The sequence below is a fragment of the Diadema antillarum genome, unplaced genomic scaffold (genome assembly GCF_040938485.1).
Source record: "Diadema antillarum isolate AM-2024a unplaced genomic scaffold, OU_Dant_1.0 scf00000103, whole genome shotgun sequence".
Classification (NCBI taxonomy): Eukaryota; Metazoa; Echinodermata; class Echinoidea; order Diadematoida; family Diadematidae; genus Diadema; species Diadema antillarum.
In genome coordinates, this window is record NW_027270992.1 from 1214424 (window position 1) to 1228879 (window position 14456).

The 14456-nt window shown below is 39.6% G+C and overlaps 1 pseudogene; it reads left to right on the forward strand.

The window, feature by feature from the left end:
* The first annotated feature begins 8091 nt into the window (after window positions 1-8091).
* The window catches only part of LOC139718997 (zonadhesin-like), a 45716-nt pseudogene continuing 39351 nt past the window's right edge, over window positions 8092-14456 (forward strand).

A 14456-nucleotide genomic window follows, 5' to 3' on the forward strand; every position in this document is an offset into this window, starting at 1 on the left:
CTGTCATTACTCTCGAGAAGGTCAGTTTGTGTGCGGCAGTCTTGTGTGGTTGTAGTAATGAAAGTTTAGTTATAGTTTGGCATTCATTCACTGAATGCTGCAACAAGCAGCAGAGGTAAAATGTTTATAAAATTGCATGTGTATATTAAAGGAATTCCAGTGTTTAAGACCAAGGGAGTGTAAAAATTTCATTGGCAGATAACATTCTATGTAAAGGTAAATGTGGGGGTTTAGACCATCTTTTTTGGGTAATTGTGAACCAAACTATATTTAACCTTATTTACCTTTTGTAATGAATATTTCAGATAATATTCTTGAAAGTTCATTATATAGTCTGCATCACCTGCCCTAAATGAAAATCCTATAGATCATTGATTTTGAGAATCTTATGTTCATAAGACAAAGGAGTGTGTGTGAATAAAAGTTGGTGTTACAAATAATATGGAAAAACTTTTGTAATAAATAGATTCTATCAGTCAGAAGTTTACCTGAGTTACCCCAGGACAAAAGTCCATGATGTAAATGAGGAAGAATCATACATCATTGTCATTATATCCATCACAATATCATTATCATCATCATCATCATCATCATCATCACCACTCCTTGGCATCATTGTCGCCATTATCTACATTCAATACAACTGGCTGCCTGTCTCTCAAAAGTATGCTATTTGTAAGAATAGCATAGAGAATCACTACTGATTCTTCTGATCATTACCATATCATCATTATCATTGTGATCCGCATGGCATCACCTTCATCGACATCATCATCATCATCGTCATCGTCATCATCATCCCATGGCACCATTATCATGGCCATCATCATCGCTGTTGCATTATCACCGTCATCATCATTGTCTTCACCATCATTGCCATGCATCGTCATCGTCATCATTAACATTGTCATCCTTTTTGTCATCACACTTTCGCTGGCTCCTAGGCTGTGAGGTGAATGGCACTTTATGCAACTGTGACGCTAACAAGGAGACCGCGCTGATAGACATGGGTCTCCTTAGCGACAAGGCCCACCTCCCCGTCTGGACGGTGCGCGTTGGAGACGTTTCAGCTGTCGAGGAGGAGGGGAAGGAGAGGGGATTTTACGAACTATCCCCTCTGGTTTGCCGCGGGAAAATTGGTGAGTGTATAGCTCGCAGTAGTCTTTCCTCACTTCAGCAGTTGGACTTTATTTTGACATATTGCACACTTTTATCCTCATGTTATAGTACGATATTGTGTAAATGATAATGGTGGTATTGTTTGATCTTTGAATTGAGGAATTGAAAGAAAAAAAAAATCTATGAAAAGCACAGAAAACTAGAAAAGCACTCAGAGAGCGCAGACCTCCACCAAGAAGCTCGTTTCCACAATATACACTCATACTGAAAATCGTCCAATTTCCCTATAGCTCCATTCACACTTACAGAATAACAATCCTTCATGAATTCATAAAACGTCCCGGATCACTGCGAGAATTTGGTCATCTATTCCTTATTGACTTTTCCTGGAAGTTTCATCAAAATCCATACACAACTTTTTGAATTATTTTAACAAACAGACAAACAACAAACAAGTGATGCAGATGAAGGCATAACCTCCTTGGTGGAGGTACTCATCAAATCATATAATGTGAAGATATGTATCTGTATTATGTAGAAAATATTGCATCGGCTGGAATATTGATGCATCCAGCTTTTAGAAAAAAGAAAATATATTGTCTCCCAGCAATTGAAGAACTGCAACATTATGCTGTGAATGCTTACAGTCGATAGGTGAATAAATGCATCAGGGGTGTTTTCTGCCAGATGACTAGCCCAAAGTGGTTCCTCATTTGCCTTTGACGAAAAGAGAAGTCAACAGTATTGAAAATCTGGCATAAATTTTTCATTGAAGGGCAAATCTTTGCAATTCATTTTGCACCAAAGAAGTGGAATGTACTGAGTAGATTTGTGTAGACCACTGCATTAGCCTATAGGTAAGAGCAGTTTTTACGGGAGAAGGAACTATAGAGTTTAATCAGTTGATTTGATTTTTTCACCTTTTTTGTACAATACAGGAGCCACAGTTACTGGATTTGAAGGTGAGAAATCGTCATGTTACACGAGATGCAGCTGGAGAATTAATCAGCACTGACCAAACCATTTGTCAAAGTCTTAAAATCCTTTAGTGGGATGTGAAGACCAGCAACCAGCAACGATTGAAAAACCAATTTTGATATGAACAGCATCTGATCTTTTGTCTCATGCAGAGCTTCAAATAGTATGAACATAAAAAACATAAGAGAAAAAACAATGCCTCAAATTGAAACATTTGATTAATAACATTCTTTAAAACTTAGCACTATACCCAGACCACTCTCAAAATCTTAACGAGTGGTTCATTTGTGACTGAAGTTCAAGCAGATTCTAAAGGTTAAAAAAAGAATCTCTGTTGATAGGGACTTTACACATTTTTTGAAGACACCCATTGAATGTCATGCAAGGTAACTGAATCACAGCTGAATCATCGGTATTATGTTGATATATATTATATACACCTGTATGCAGCCTTGAATCCAGATCTGCACAGTTTCTTGTTTAATGTATTTTATTATGATCATGCAACAAGGTTTGATTCTAGAGAGACTGAAGCTTACAACTCAGATTCAAAACAAGTGGCACAGCCAGAGGACCACAAGAGCATGTGACATGTAGACTTTGCGATGTACATTGGCTTCATAAAGCATTTATCTTTAATTTTTAAGGTGAGACGTACCAGACTGAAGGCATCTTCGACGAGCTTCTCTACCCCCTCCCCCCATTACCCTTTGGCATGGATTGGCTGGAGTTTACCGTGGAGGCGACAGAAAATGCCACCCTCTCGCTGTCCAGCGAACCGGGCGTGGTGGATCCAGAATATACAATAGGCAAGTTTTGTTGTGAGCTCTTTGCTTTGAATCTCCCATGTGATTCTGACTCTCAAATTGTCATGCATTGTCTGCCATCACAGTTCATACAACACCTAATTAGATAATTAGAATGTAGCTATCCGATTGGTTGATTGCCCATCACATGACATTTAGTTAAAAGTTGCCATCGCACGCTGTGGCTGTCAGCCATGCAATTTTGTTTGAGCAAAAATGGATAGCGCATGGCTGACTACGTCACCCATTTCCATTGACTCCCATGCTAAACTCAAGATTGGCCCCAAAGTTTTTTGTTCCCCGTCGCACGGCTCTGATGTCGCAATAAACAAACATTTAACATTTGCCGCACACACTCAACAATTACAAGGGCACTTACAAGCTCGTACTTCTCTCACTCATTTTTGTAAACAACTTCGTTTCGTGTACTACTTACGTACACAGTGACTGCAACTGTGCGGCTACTCATTCATCTTTCACAGAAAATGGTTGCCATTTCTGTGCTAAATTCAAGAATCTGTGTGGACCAAATCTGTTGACGTTCGATGTGTTGTATAAAACATATAGTGTATGGTCTTTGATGCAATGGAACAAGATTTCGCACTCGGTGAAAGATGAGGAGCACTATTCAACTCGGCTTCGCCTCGTTTAATAGAGCGCCTCTATCTTTCACCTCATGTGAAATCTTGTACCATCGCACCCGTGACCATTCACCATTTGTATATCATGTGTCACGGTAAGAACAAAAAATACTCCATCAGAGCAAAATGAGAATGTGACTCTCTCAGCCCCAGGCATCATAGTATATTTTAGCCAAGATTGAATTAGTAGAGTTCAGAATCGATTCCTTTGCTTGTGTTGAAGAGAGCTGCGCGATGTTCAGCATCCAGAGTTTTGCCATTGACGTACAATGTTAGAAGATGTTTCCTTGCGGGCTACCGCTCAGACTACCCTCTCCATGATAGAAAAGTAAAATCGTTCTTCTTTCTCGAACAGTGTTTGGTGCCAATGGTAATGAGGACACCGTCATCTATACGGAAGGCAGGGAGCGCGAACGGTTCAGGAGTCCGAGGATCCTGAACTCGGATGGCCCCACCCGCTTCCGCACGGGCTTCAGGAATGGCATGCTCCAGCTGACGAAGCCAACAGCATCAGGCGATGAGGTCATTGGTGCTGTTGATTTTGCATCACCAGAGTCCTTGGACGACATCTACGTCGGTTTTGGGACAACAGCCCCCAGTGTCAGAGGAAGATGGACTTTCCCCTTCCTTTCAGCTACAGGTAATTTACCAATCTTCTGGTTGTATATGATGCATTTTCTTATTTTTTCATCACTTGTACTCTTCAGTCAACCATTTTTCTTTTTGCGATTGCTTGTTACATCATTATTACACTTGAGTTGAAATTATAACTTATAAAAAAATATTTGAGCATAGTTTATTGTATTTTTGTGGAAAAAAATACTACCAGCACCTGTGGTGGCATCACACTAGACAATACTCATTGTTACATTTTTCCCATTCTCTAACCTTAATCCAATTTGTGATTCCAGATTCATTCGCCTGTGAAAATGAAGCCCTGGACCTGGCGTGCCCCAACAACGGGTACATCAACGTCGTGTACGCCAGCTTTGGCCAGCACTTTGACGGTCGGTGCTCGGGCACGATCACGGAGGAAACAGAGGAGTGCCACTCGGACATGAGCTACGACAAGGTCGTCGAGCTCTGCCAGGAGAAACAATCCTGCACCCTGATGGCTAGCCCAGATATCTTCGGGAATCCCTGTCCGGGCACTCCAAGATATCTGCATGTGAAGTAAGCAGCATGAGCACACTTTACTTGAGCTGTCTTTTCATTCGTACACAGTATTTAGAAGATGCCCACTCCTCTAAGATTGGCGTAGAGCGGGGAAAAAAGAAAATCTGCTCTGTGGTCAAAAAGATTTTTGAGTACCGGTACCACCAAACTCAAGTAGACAAAGCATTGAAAATTTCATACAAATTCGACCAGTGATCCAAGTGTTATTGTATGTACCCTCACATAGCTTTGCAAAATACTGTAAAAGTAGAAATTTTCGCGGTGTTGAAATTTTCGCGCATTTTGCGCATTCAGACTCTAGCACGGAAATAAAAGCACGCAAATATTTTTGCTTGACGTATGATCTAGTAGTTCATGTCTTGATTCTGTGGAATAAAAAACATGCAAAACTTCTCTTACCCCGCCAAGCACGAAAAAGTAGTCACACGAAAATATCCACTTTTACAGAATGCCTTATTGTCATACTTTCAAGCAAATTGACAATGTGCTTACACCGTGATGCATGCAACCGAGGTATAGCTGTACCCCACTTCTGTACTGTAAACATCTCTTCAGCTCTCAAGCTCTCTAGCACCTCTTTGTGTCTCTGTGTGTAAATGTTTGTGTGAAAAACTGGTGTCCTAAACAACGGCCTCTGTGCTTGGTCTCAGAATGAATACTAGCAGATTAAAAATGGCAAAGCAGCGGTGCTGGACAACTAGCAACTTTTTTGTTTCAGGGGCCGATCCAGGAATTCTGTAAAAGGGAGGTGCCTTCACAAAATTAAAGGGGCGCGCAATCCCCCCCCCCCCCTCAATTTTTTCTTTTTATTTCTTTTGTTTTAGCAAAAAATAAAGAGAGGGCGCGCGGGCAGTGAGCCCTCACTGGATCCTCCACTGTGTTTTGTATTATGTTGATAGAGTTTGTGGTAACTTCTGCAACTAATTGACAATCACTTTCAGTTATAACTACTCATCACAAGAATTCCTTGATTGATTAAAGTTCAGGTTATTTTGCAAAGATGGTAAATGTCTGTATCTTTCCTTAGAGTGCACAATGAGGAATACTATATCTTAATCTATCAATAAGAATCCTGAGTGCAAATCCAACTGCTTTCGAAATTGATGCACATGTGCAGGGCATGTGGTCCATAAAGGGTTTGAGCGTGTCACTGCAACATGCTCAAATTTTTGTGCAACATCCTCAAAAGTCAGCAATATGCTCAAAATGAAATGCTCAACATCGGAATAACATTTTTGTATGTGCAAAACGTGAGAAATGCAAACTCCCTAGAAAATTTGTCCACAGTACATGAGGCAGAACATTGAACATAAGCAGCACAACAGGAAAAAAGTTGTGCATTATTGCACACTACACTCTCATGATGTACACTCCGCGTGCATGCAATTTTTACAATATTCAAACATTTCGAGTTTGCAAGAATGTTCAAATTTCAAATTGTGGACCACCCTTTTTACATGTTAAAAGAGAAGAAGGATTACGTGTAGGCTCTATTGTTTTCATGCACAAACAAATACATGTTTGGCATAATGCAATAAAGCAACACCCTCATTACTCACACAGGTATATGTGCAGTGACACCAGGGTGCAGAAAAGAACCCCAACAGGACCGTGTCTGACAAAGGATTGTAAGAATGGAGGGCGCTGCATCCACAGTGGTGACTCAGCAGTTTGCGTATGTCCAAAGGGATGGACAGGGGATTCCTGCCAAACAGGTAAGGTCACATGACAGGAGAATCAGGGATGGAGTGGATGATAAGTTTCACCAAATACTGCATATGTGACCAGCTACAACAAAAGGATCCAAAAGTCGGCAGAGGACGACTTTCAGATAATAACATCATATTATTCCCTTACTCTTCCACTTTGATTATATATGTAACACGACTCCTAAAAGTACTCGGTTGCAGAAATATACACTGTAGATGATTTTATTAGCGCATGTTGAGTGGTTTACGAAATCAGCATTATGAGAAAACCGCCTTTTCTTCAGCTGCTATCACGATCAATGGTAGGCAAGAAAGTTTTCACCTCTTGACAATAGAAGGTACATGTATGCTCCTAGCAACCTCCATGATGTTCATTCAAGCTTAGCGCCAGTGGGCTCATATGACCAATCAGTAACCAGGGTGCCATGCACTGACCAATAAGATCACTCCCTCGTTGCTAGGGGCGGCGTCTATCTGCGGCGCTAAATCCAAATCTTCGGACATGTTTCTGTTCCATTGAAGGTTGGAAAATCATGGCCCAGAAAAACGCTAATTTCTTGCCTTTCCTTTGATCATTTAGCTTGAAATTTTGGCAGATGGTGGACGATATGTAAGACTAGAAAATTATGCCAAAAACATTTTGACTGATTTTGATCTGACCTATATTTCAAACTAAATTTTCTCGACTCAGCTATCAGTGGCTTTAGGATCATTTTGTTGTGATTGGTCACATACTCACAAGGTTTTTACTTTCACAAATTTAGGTGCTATTCACGAATTTAAAGATGCACAAAAATATTGACTCTGATCCTGATATGAATGTGATATGCATGTACACGTTTCCGAGTTCAGTACAGGACTCCACAATCGCAAATTCAGCCACTTGCAAAATCGTCGGGAAGTCCTGATTGACTAAAATTTAGACTCACTCAATATAATGTAAACCCTTTATGGCACAATATGCAGTACTTGATGCAGAGTTTGGGGGGGGGGGGGAACAAATCCTAATATGTGATTTGTCAATTCTCGCAATGAGCCGAAGGGAAGTTCAGAGTTTCTTTTCTATTTGTGAACTACAGTTTTTGTTGAATTTGGATGTTTGTTTGTTTTTTTTGGCTTTTTCTTTTTAATCCAGATATTCTTGCCTTGGTAAAGTACCCATGATATGCAGTATTTAGAAGTATGTCTGATTTTGTGTATACAATACCAAAAGAGAAGTGTTGAGTTTCTTAATATGCTCTCTTTACTTGACAATGTATAACAAGTTAGTGTTGCCTGTATTTTTTTGTGTGTGTCAAATAGGTAAATGTCAATTACAGAGATAAGATGCAGAGAGAGACGAGTTTGAAGGTTGGTAGTTTTGGGAAAATAAGGACTCATTGCGTACGGAAAAATAGAATTCACTAGCTGAAGAAGTGTGCATTTATTGTGACTGTATGTTTGACTTTGGCAACACAAAGCTGAGTGATTTTAGCACAGTGACACTAGTGAAGGGTCTCACATAAAGAAGAGTTACTAGATTTAGTAACCCGGCCCGCGTCACGACCTTTACGATCCACGATTACATTTTGCAGAGGACGACATGACGACTTGTCTGTACTGGGATGGCGTGCACGTCGTGACGTTCGATGGTAAACACTACGTCATGCCAGGCAGCGAGACATGCGAGAAGGTCGTCGTGCAGCATCAGCCGTCTCTCGGGGAGAGATCCTGAAAGTGCTGTCCAAGGATGGAGAGGTCATGATCCAGCAGGGGTCAAAGGTCAGAAGTCAATACTGTATACGCCGTTATTTTCGTGAGGGTTTCATTTTCGCGAATTTTGCGAGCTTCGGGCTGATCGCGAAAATATTGGCGTATACAGTAATCTTTCTATGTTTATGCTCAGAAGTAGACACACTGTCCGGCAGAGATCAACACCTGGAGAATTAAGCCCAATCCTTCTTTACTCTCTATGACTTTTGGGAAATTGTGTTTACTTTGGGCCTTTAGTTTTACTTAACTGCAAGGAGTTACTATTAATGAAAATTTGATACTTTTTGACAGTTAAAGTACATACAGGGTTAGCTACTCCCTTTAGGGATCTTGGTGTATGTGACCCCTCCTATACTGATTCCAACCAGCTGTGTAAGTGTTAGAAACAAAATCCTTGAAATTAGTAAAGTTTGAAAATAAAGTATAGGTCAAATCTTTTTTCTGTGTAAGCTTACATTAAGATCACTGACAATTTGTCATCATTTCCTCTGTCTTTGAGTACTTTTTCTCCGCTTTGAATCTGAATCCTCACACAGTTTAGTCCCACCCATGTGTTACAATGTAGGTACAAATGTACAAAATGTAAGTGGACGAATATGCAACCCATAAGTGCTTGAGCCCGTCCAGACTGCTTAATTGCCACTTGAAGCCAAAATTTCTGTTTGCTGCCTTCAGGACCCGATTACACTGGACCAGGCCACGTTCTCGAGATCAGATTTACCTGATGGTATCCAGAGGAGACATCCGGCAATGAAGTGGTAAGCATAGCGCCCTCATTGTTGGCAGGATAGCAATTTACTGTGCTCTCATTTGATTTCTGTGGAGCTAATCTGCAGGATATGATGTTCAGAACACAAAGGCTCAGGTAGAATTTAAGCAACAACAACAACAAAAACAATTATTTTTTGCTACTAGTTTCACATCTACTCCTGATTTGGTTGATGTTGTTATTGTTTTTGCTATTATTAATATGGTTGTTATCATTATCATTATGACCATTATTGTTATTTTTATTATTGTTATCATCATCATCATTATTATCATTATTGTTATTATTATAATTATTATTATTATTATTATTATTATTATTATTATTATCACCAACATCATCACTATTATTATTATTATTATTATTATTATTATTATTATTATTATTATTATTGTTATTATTATTATTATTATCATCATCATCATCATCATCATCATCATCATGGCTGGAGCACTTGTATATGGTAGAATTGTTACTTTAGGTTACAAGAATCGTCAAGCAGTATGACACATTGTCATTGAATACAAAATGGACTGGTGTGAGACTAGCAATTTTTACTATTACTTCTCCCATGGAGGTTTTGTTTTTGCTGGCATTGGTTTCTAGATCTGTCAGTTTGCGAGCTAACTCAAAATATTGCCAGCGGATCTAGATGAATCTTACAGGATAAGTTGATAATGACAAAAGGAACAGATGATTACATTTTGCTAGTGATCTGGATTGCCGTGTGGATCCAGGAACTTTTTTTTAAAATTCAAGAATTATCATTGGCAAAGAAGACCGACAAATGAGAGATTCAAGCTGTGTGTATTTGAGGTGTGAATATAAGCACTGAATGCATTCTCAAGGTACAAATTGTACAGCATGCAGGAAGCTGATGAGATGTACTCTGAGACACCACAAAGACATCTCTATAAGTTTTGTGTCACCTGGGCCCTGTTTCATAAAGCTGTTCGTGAAGTTACGAACAACTTACGAGCGACTGGTTATCAGATCTGATGTGCTATACTTATCAGAATTTCAATAATTCAGCACAAGAACTGATCACCAGTCGCTCGTAAGTCATTCGTAACTTTACGAACAGCTTTATGAAACACCCCCCCCCCCCCCCCCCCCCCCGGCTCTTATGTTTCTTGAGTGGTATCGTAAGTGCATTCTGCTTCCAAATATAGAAAGTGTTTAAGAAAAGAATTGAATGAAGGGGTGAAATGAGCACTTAATACATGTACCGGGAATTGTAAGTTTAAGACTGCCTGTGATGAAAAAAGTTTATGCATGGTCAGTGTCACAATCTTTTACCTTTGAAAAGTGAGACATGGCAGATTACGGCAAAACTGTTCTGAATTGTTAGTCATGATTACACATGTATACTGAAATACACTGGTAATACATATCAGTTTAATGACATAAGGCAAAGGAAAAAGATAATGGTCAAGAATGAACCATGGTCATTAAAACATTTTGTTTCATTCTTGCGATACAGATTGTGGAATTGGACTTTGGAGGTACAGTTGAGCTGACCAGGGCTGGTCTCTTGCGGGTCGAGTTGAAAAAGGGACTGGCGGTCAGTGGACTGTGCGGAAACATGGACGGCAATGTGGCCAATGACCAGCCAAGTGCAGACCAGGTATTGTACATTACTGTACACGTCACATGTAGCGAGTCTAAATTTTCATGAATTGTGACTTCCCGATGATTTCGCGAGTGGTTAAATTCGCGGTCTTTGAGTACTGTACTGAACTAAGAAACGTGTACATGTGCATCACATTTGTATCGAGATCAGAGTCGTTATTTTCGCGTGTCTTTAATATCGGGAATAGCATGGTCTGACTCACAAATTTTGCAATAATAAAAACCCTGTGAAATATTTGGTGTATACAGGAACATGATTGCTTTTTGCTCTACTTTATGAAATGCTAGAACCGTAAAAATCGGAATAAGGCCCCTCTTGACTCCATTCTGCTCCATTGGCTCACCACTATTGAATAAGCAGTTTTCAGCAGCTTTTCTTGCTACAGAATTGGAAAAAGAAATACACAACAAAACATGTGATTTCTGGGACTTTTGGAAGAGGACACCTCTGGCGATTGCAAGGTTTCATCTGTTCATTAATGTCAAAGTTGTCCATGGATTAAAAAGAGCTTTCTTTAAACTGACAGTGGATTCTCACTCCGAAATGATCAATGTTTACTCACTTTATTATCAGTCAATTTCTCTCTTTATTCTTTCAACATTTTTTATGCCTCCGCCACGAAGTGGTGCCGGAGGCATTATGTTTTTGGGTTGTCCGTACGTCCGTCCGTCCGTCCGCTTTTGTTTATGCGATAACTTGAGTAATATTGACTGGAATTTTACCAAACTTGGTCCAAGTATGAAGTATGATGGGGCAATTATTTGATTAGATTTTGGGTGAAATCAGCTAAAGGTCAAAGGTCAAGGTCAAATCATGAAATTGTATCCGTTTACGCGATAACTCAAGACTGGATGTAGCAAATTTCACCAAACTATATTGGAGGATGACGTATGATGGGACAATTACTTGATTAGTTTTTCAGTGAAATCGGACAGAGGTCAAAGGTCAAAGATCAAGGTCAAATCCTAAAATTTATCTGTTTACGTGATTACTCAAAACTGGATGAAGCAGCTTTCACCAAACTTAGTCCAAGGATGATGTACGATGGGACAATTAGTTGAGTAGACTTTAGTGACATTGGCAAGAGGTCAAAGGTCAAAAGGTCAAGGTCAAATGCTACAAATGTTGCAATTTCCCCCATATCTATGCAATGCCCAAAGGTATTTTCTTGAAACTTAGTGTGGATATGTACTACTGCGTAAAAATTCTCCAGAGAGAGTTTCATGTCATAAGGTCAAAGGTCAAAAGGTCAAAGGTTAGGTGAAAATGCTGCAATATCACTTTTCTCGCAAATGGTTCAATGTATATCTTCGTGGAACTTGGTACATATGCATGTACTGACTGGCAGGGATTATCTAGGGAAGTTAGGGGTCATGGGTCAATAGTAGGGGTCAAAGGTTAAGGTCAACTAAAAAATTGTACAATTTCCCTCATATACTAGTATATGCAATGCTTGCATTATTAGTTTCAAAACTTAATACATGTACATGCATTACCTAATGGAGATTCTCTTGGAAATTTCCAGCCAGAAGGTCAAAGGTCAAAGGTTAAGGGTCAAGGGCTAGGTTTCAATGCCCCCCCCCCAAAAAAAAAAAAAAAAAAAAAAATCTATTTTGTACTGTCATTACACTCTTTCTTCATACCTTGCAAATTACTCAATGCATAAACTTATAAAAAGGTCTGCCAGAATTCAAGTAAAAATTCTCAATTCCCCAAATATGTGTACCTGCACTCTTAGAAAATTATAGCAAACCCAGTTCAAGACATTTCTGACAAACCTGTCATTTCAATATTTTGCCAGTTATGTGAAACTGTCATGGATCACACATTGTGAAGACATTGTACTATACGCCTATTGGGAGAATCATGCATTATGGCGGAGGCATCAGTCGCCATCGCGACATTTCTAGTTTTTCTATACTTTTATAAACAACATATTTTTGCCAGACATTCACTTATAGGATGCCTTTTCTTTCTTTTTTTGTTTGTTAAGGGATCAAATTTTTCAAGCAGCCCTTAGATTAATCAATATTTGAATATCTTTTTGGTTGTGTGTACTTGTCAAGTAATTAGCTAAACCCTGATGACAATAAGTCATACCCTGGTACACAGTTTCTTTATTAATTCCTCTCCTTTAAGAATTACTTTTTCTTTTTAATTGGAGCTATTAGATGCCCAGTCTGACAAGGTCTTAACCCACCCCTCCCCCCAATTTTGTCTCTTTGGAAGGACTCAGTATTCCCCATGGGATGCTCAACTTTCACTTCATCGACCACCTCATCCTGCGCGACGGCTGACAGTGCGACCATGGAACAGGCAGAGCAAACCTGTCAGTTTCTTTTAAAGGATTCCCCAAAATATAGTAAGTACAAATAATGACCAATTTCTGTTAGATCTACACGTGTATGGCCTACTTGTTATCATCCTTACCATCAATACTGTAGAGTTATGCTATTGCTTAACTCTTTATGTGTCACATTCGCACGCCCGACTCAGTTGACGACATGCCAACTTCGCATATTTTGCTCAAACACATAAAGCCACATTGTGATGAAAGCGTTTATTGTGATTCCATTCCTGTCACATGTAGCTTGCGTTTTATGTGGTGATTGGCTATCAAGCAGCTAGTGTTCCCTACTGGAATTGCGAATAAATTCTGAGTTTCTGGCACTGTTTTGTGTGCAAAAAGTCATGCCTCTACAATAATGTAGCAACTGGTCATTTGAAAGAAAAACAATCAGGATTTGTCATACAATTTACATCAGAGCAAAGCTTAGCATTTTCTCTATAACTTTGCTCATTACATGTCCAGGGTGACAAAAATTTATTTAACTTACAAAGATATGAAAAGCAGAATGTTTCCCTAAAGCATGACTATGTTGCTGTTTCAGAATAATGTGGTATACAGGAGGTTTACATTAGGGCACATAAAAATTTAAAGAAAGAACTATTCTATGCCGCAACATCTGAAAGGAGGCTGGAGGCATTACATTTCCATGTATTCTGGTCTTCTGTCCATGTGCCTTACCCGTCTTAAAATGACTGAAGAAAAAAATGGGCTGATTGGGTTGTGGGTAAGATCACCAAAGGTCTAAAGATGGAGGGTAACTGGAGTCTGGCTTAGAAGCTTATTTCCAATAAAAAACATCGTGGGCATCCCAGTCCATTGTGCACTGTAGTCATATTGCTTAAGTTCATGTTTACACTATTTCTTCTTCCATCATTGTGCAAAATTGTGAATTACACCTTTCTGTGTATATGAAAAGAACAATGCTGAGTGACTTAATTTTGAATAATACATTAAACATACATAAGGGACATTGATGAGAGTTGTACTGAGCCTGTTGAGATTTCTTAACCCATTGAGGACAATCTCGAGTATACTCAGGCAATGGTCTACTGGAAATACGTGTTGTAGCAAAATCAAACCGTCCTCAACGGGTTAATCTGCCTGGCAATGATTTTACAAAATTATTGACCATCAGCTTCATTTGCATTCTCCTGTACTCTTGTATGTTGCCCGTTGGAAGGTTAGAATTTTCATGGAGATGGTATTAAACTTCCCATAAACAGCAGGTCAATCACATACCTCTGTCCATCTTTTTCCTCCCCCTCCTTCCCTCCCCCCCCCCCTTCCTCCAGGAGGCGTGTTCCAGGAATGTGAGTCCAAGGTGGACCCTGCGTCTTACTACCAACTCTGCAAGTCCAGTGTGTGCTACCAGGGCGAGGACCGTCACTGCTGGTGGATCGAGATGTATGCCCGGGAGTGTCAGGAACAACTCGTCAGCCTTCCGTCGTGGAAAGAGCAGACGGAATGTTGTGAGTCATTTTTTATGTTCTTGTTTTTTCTCTCTTTCTTGTTGTTGTTGCTTT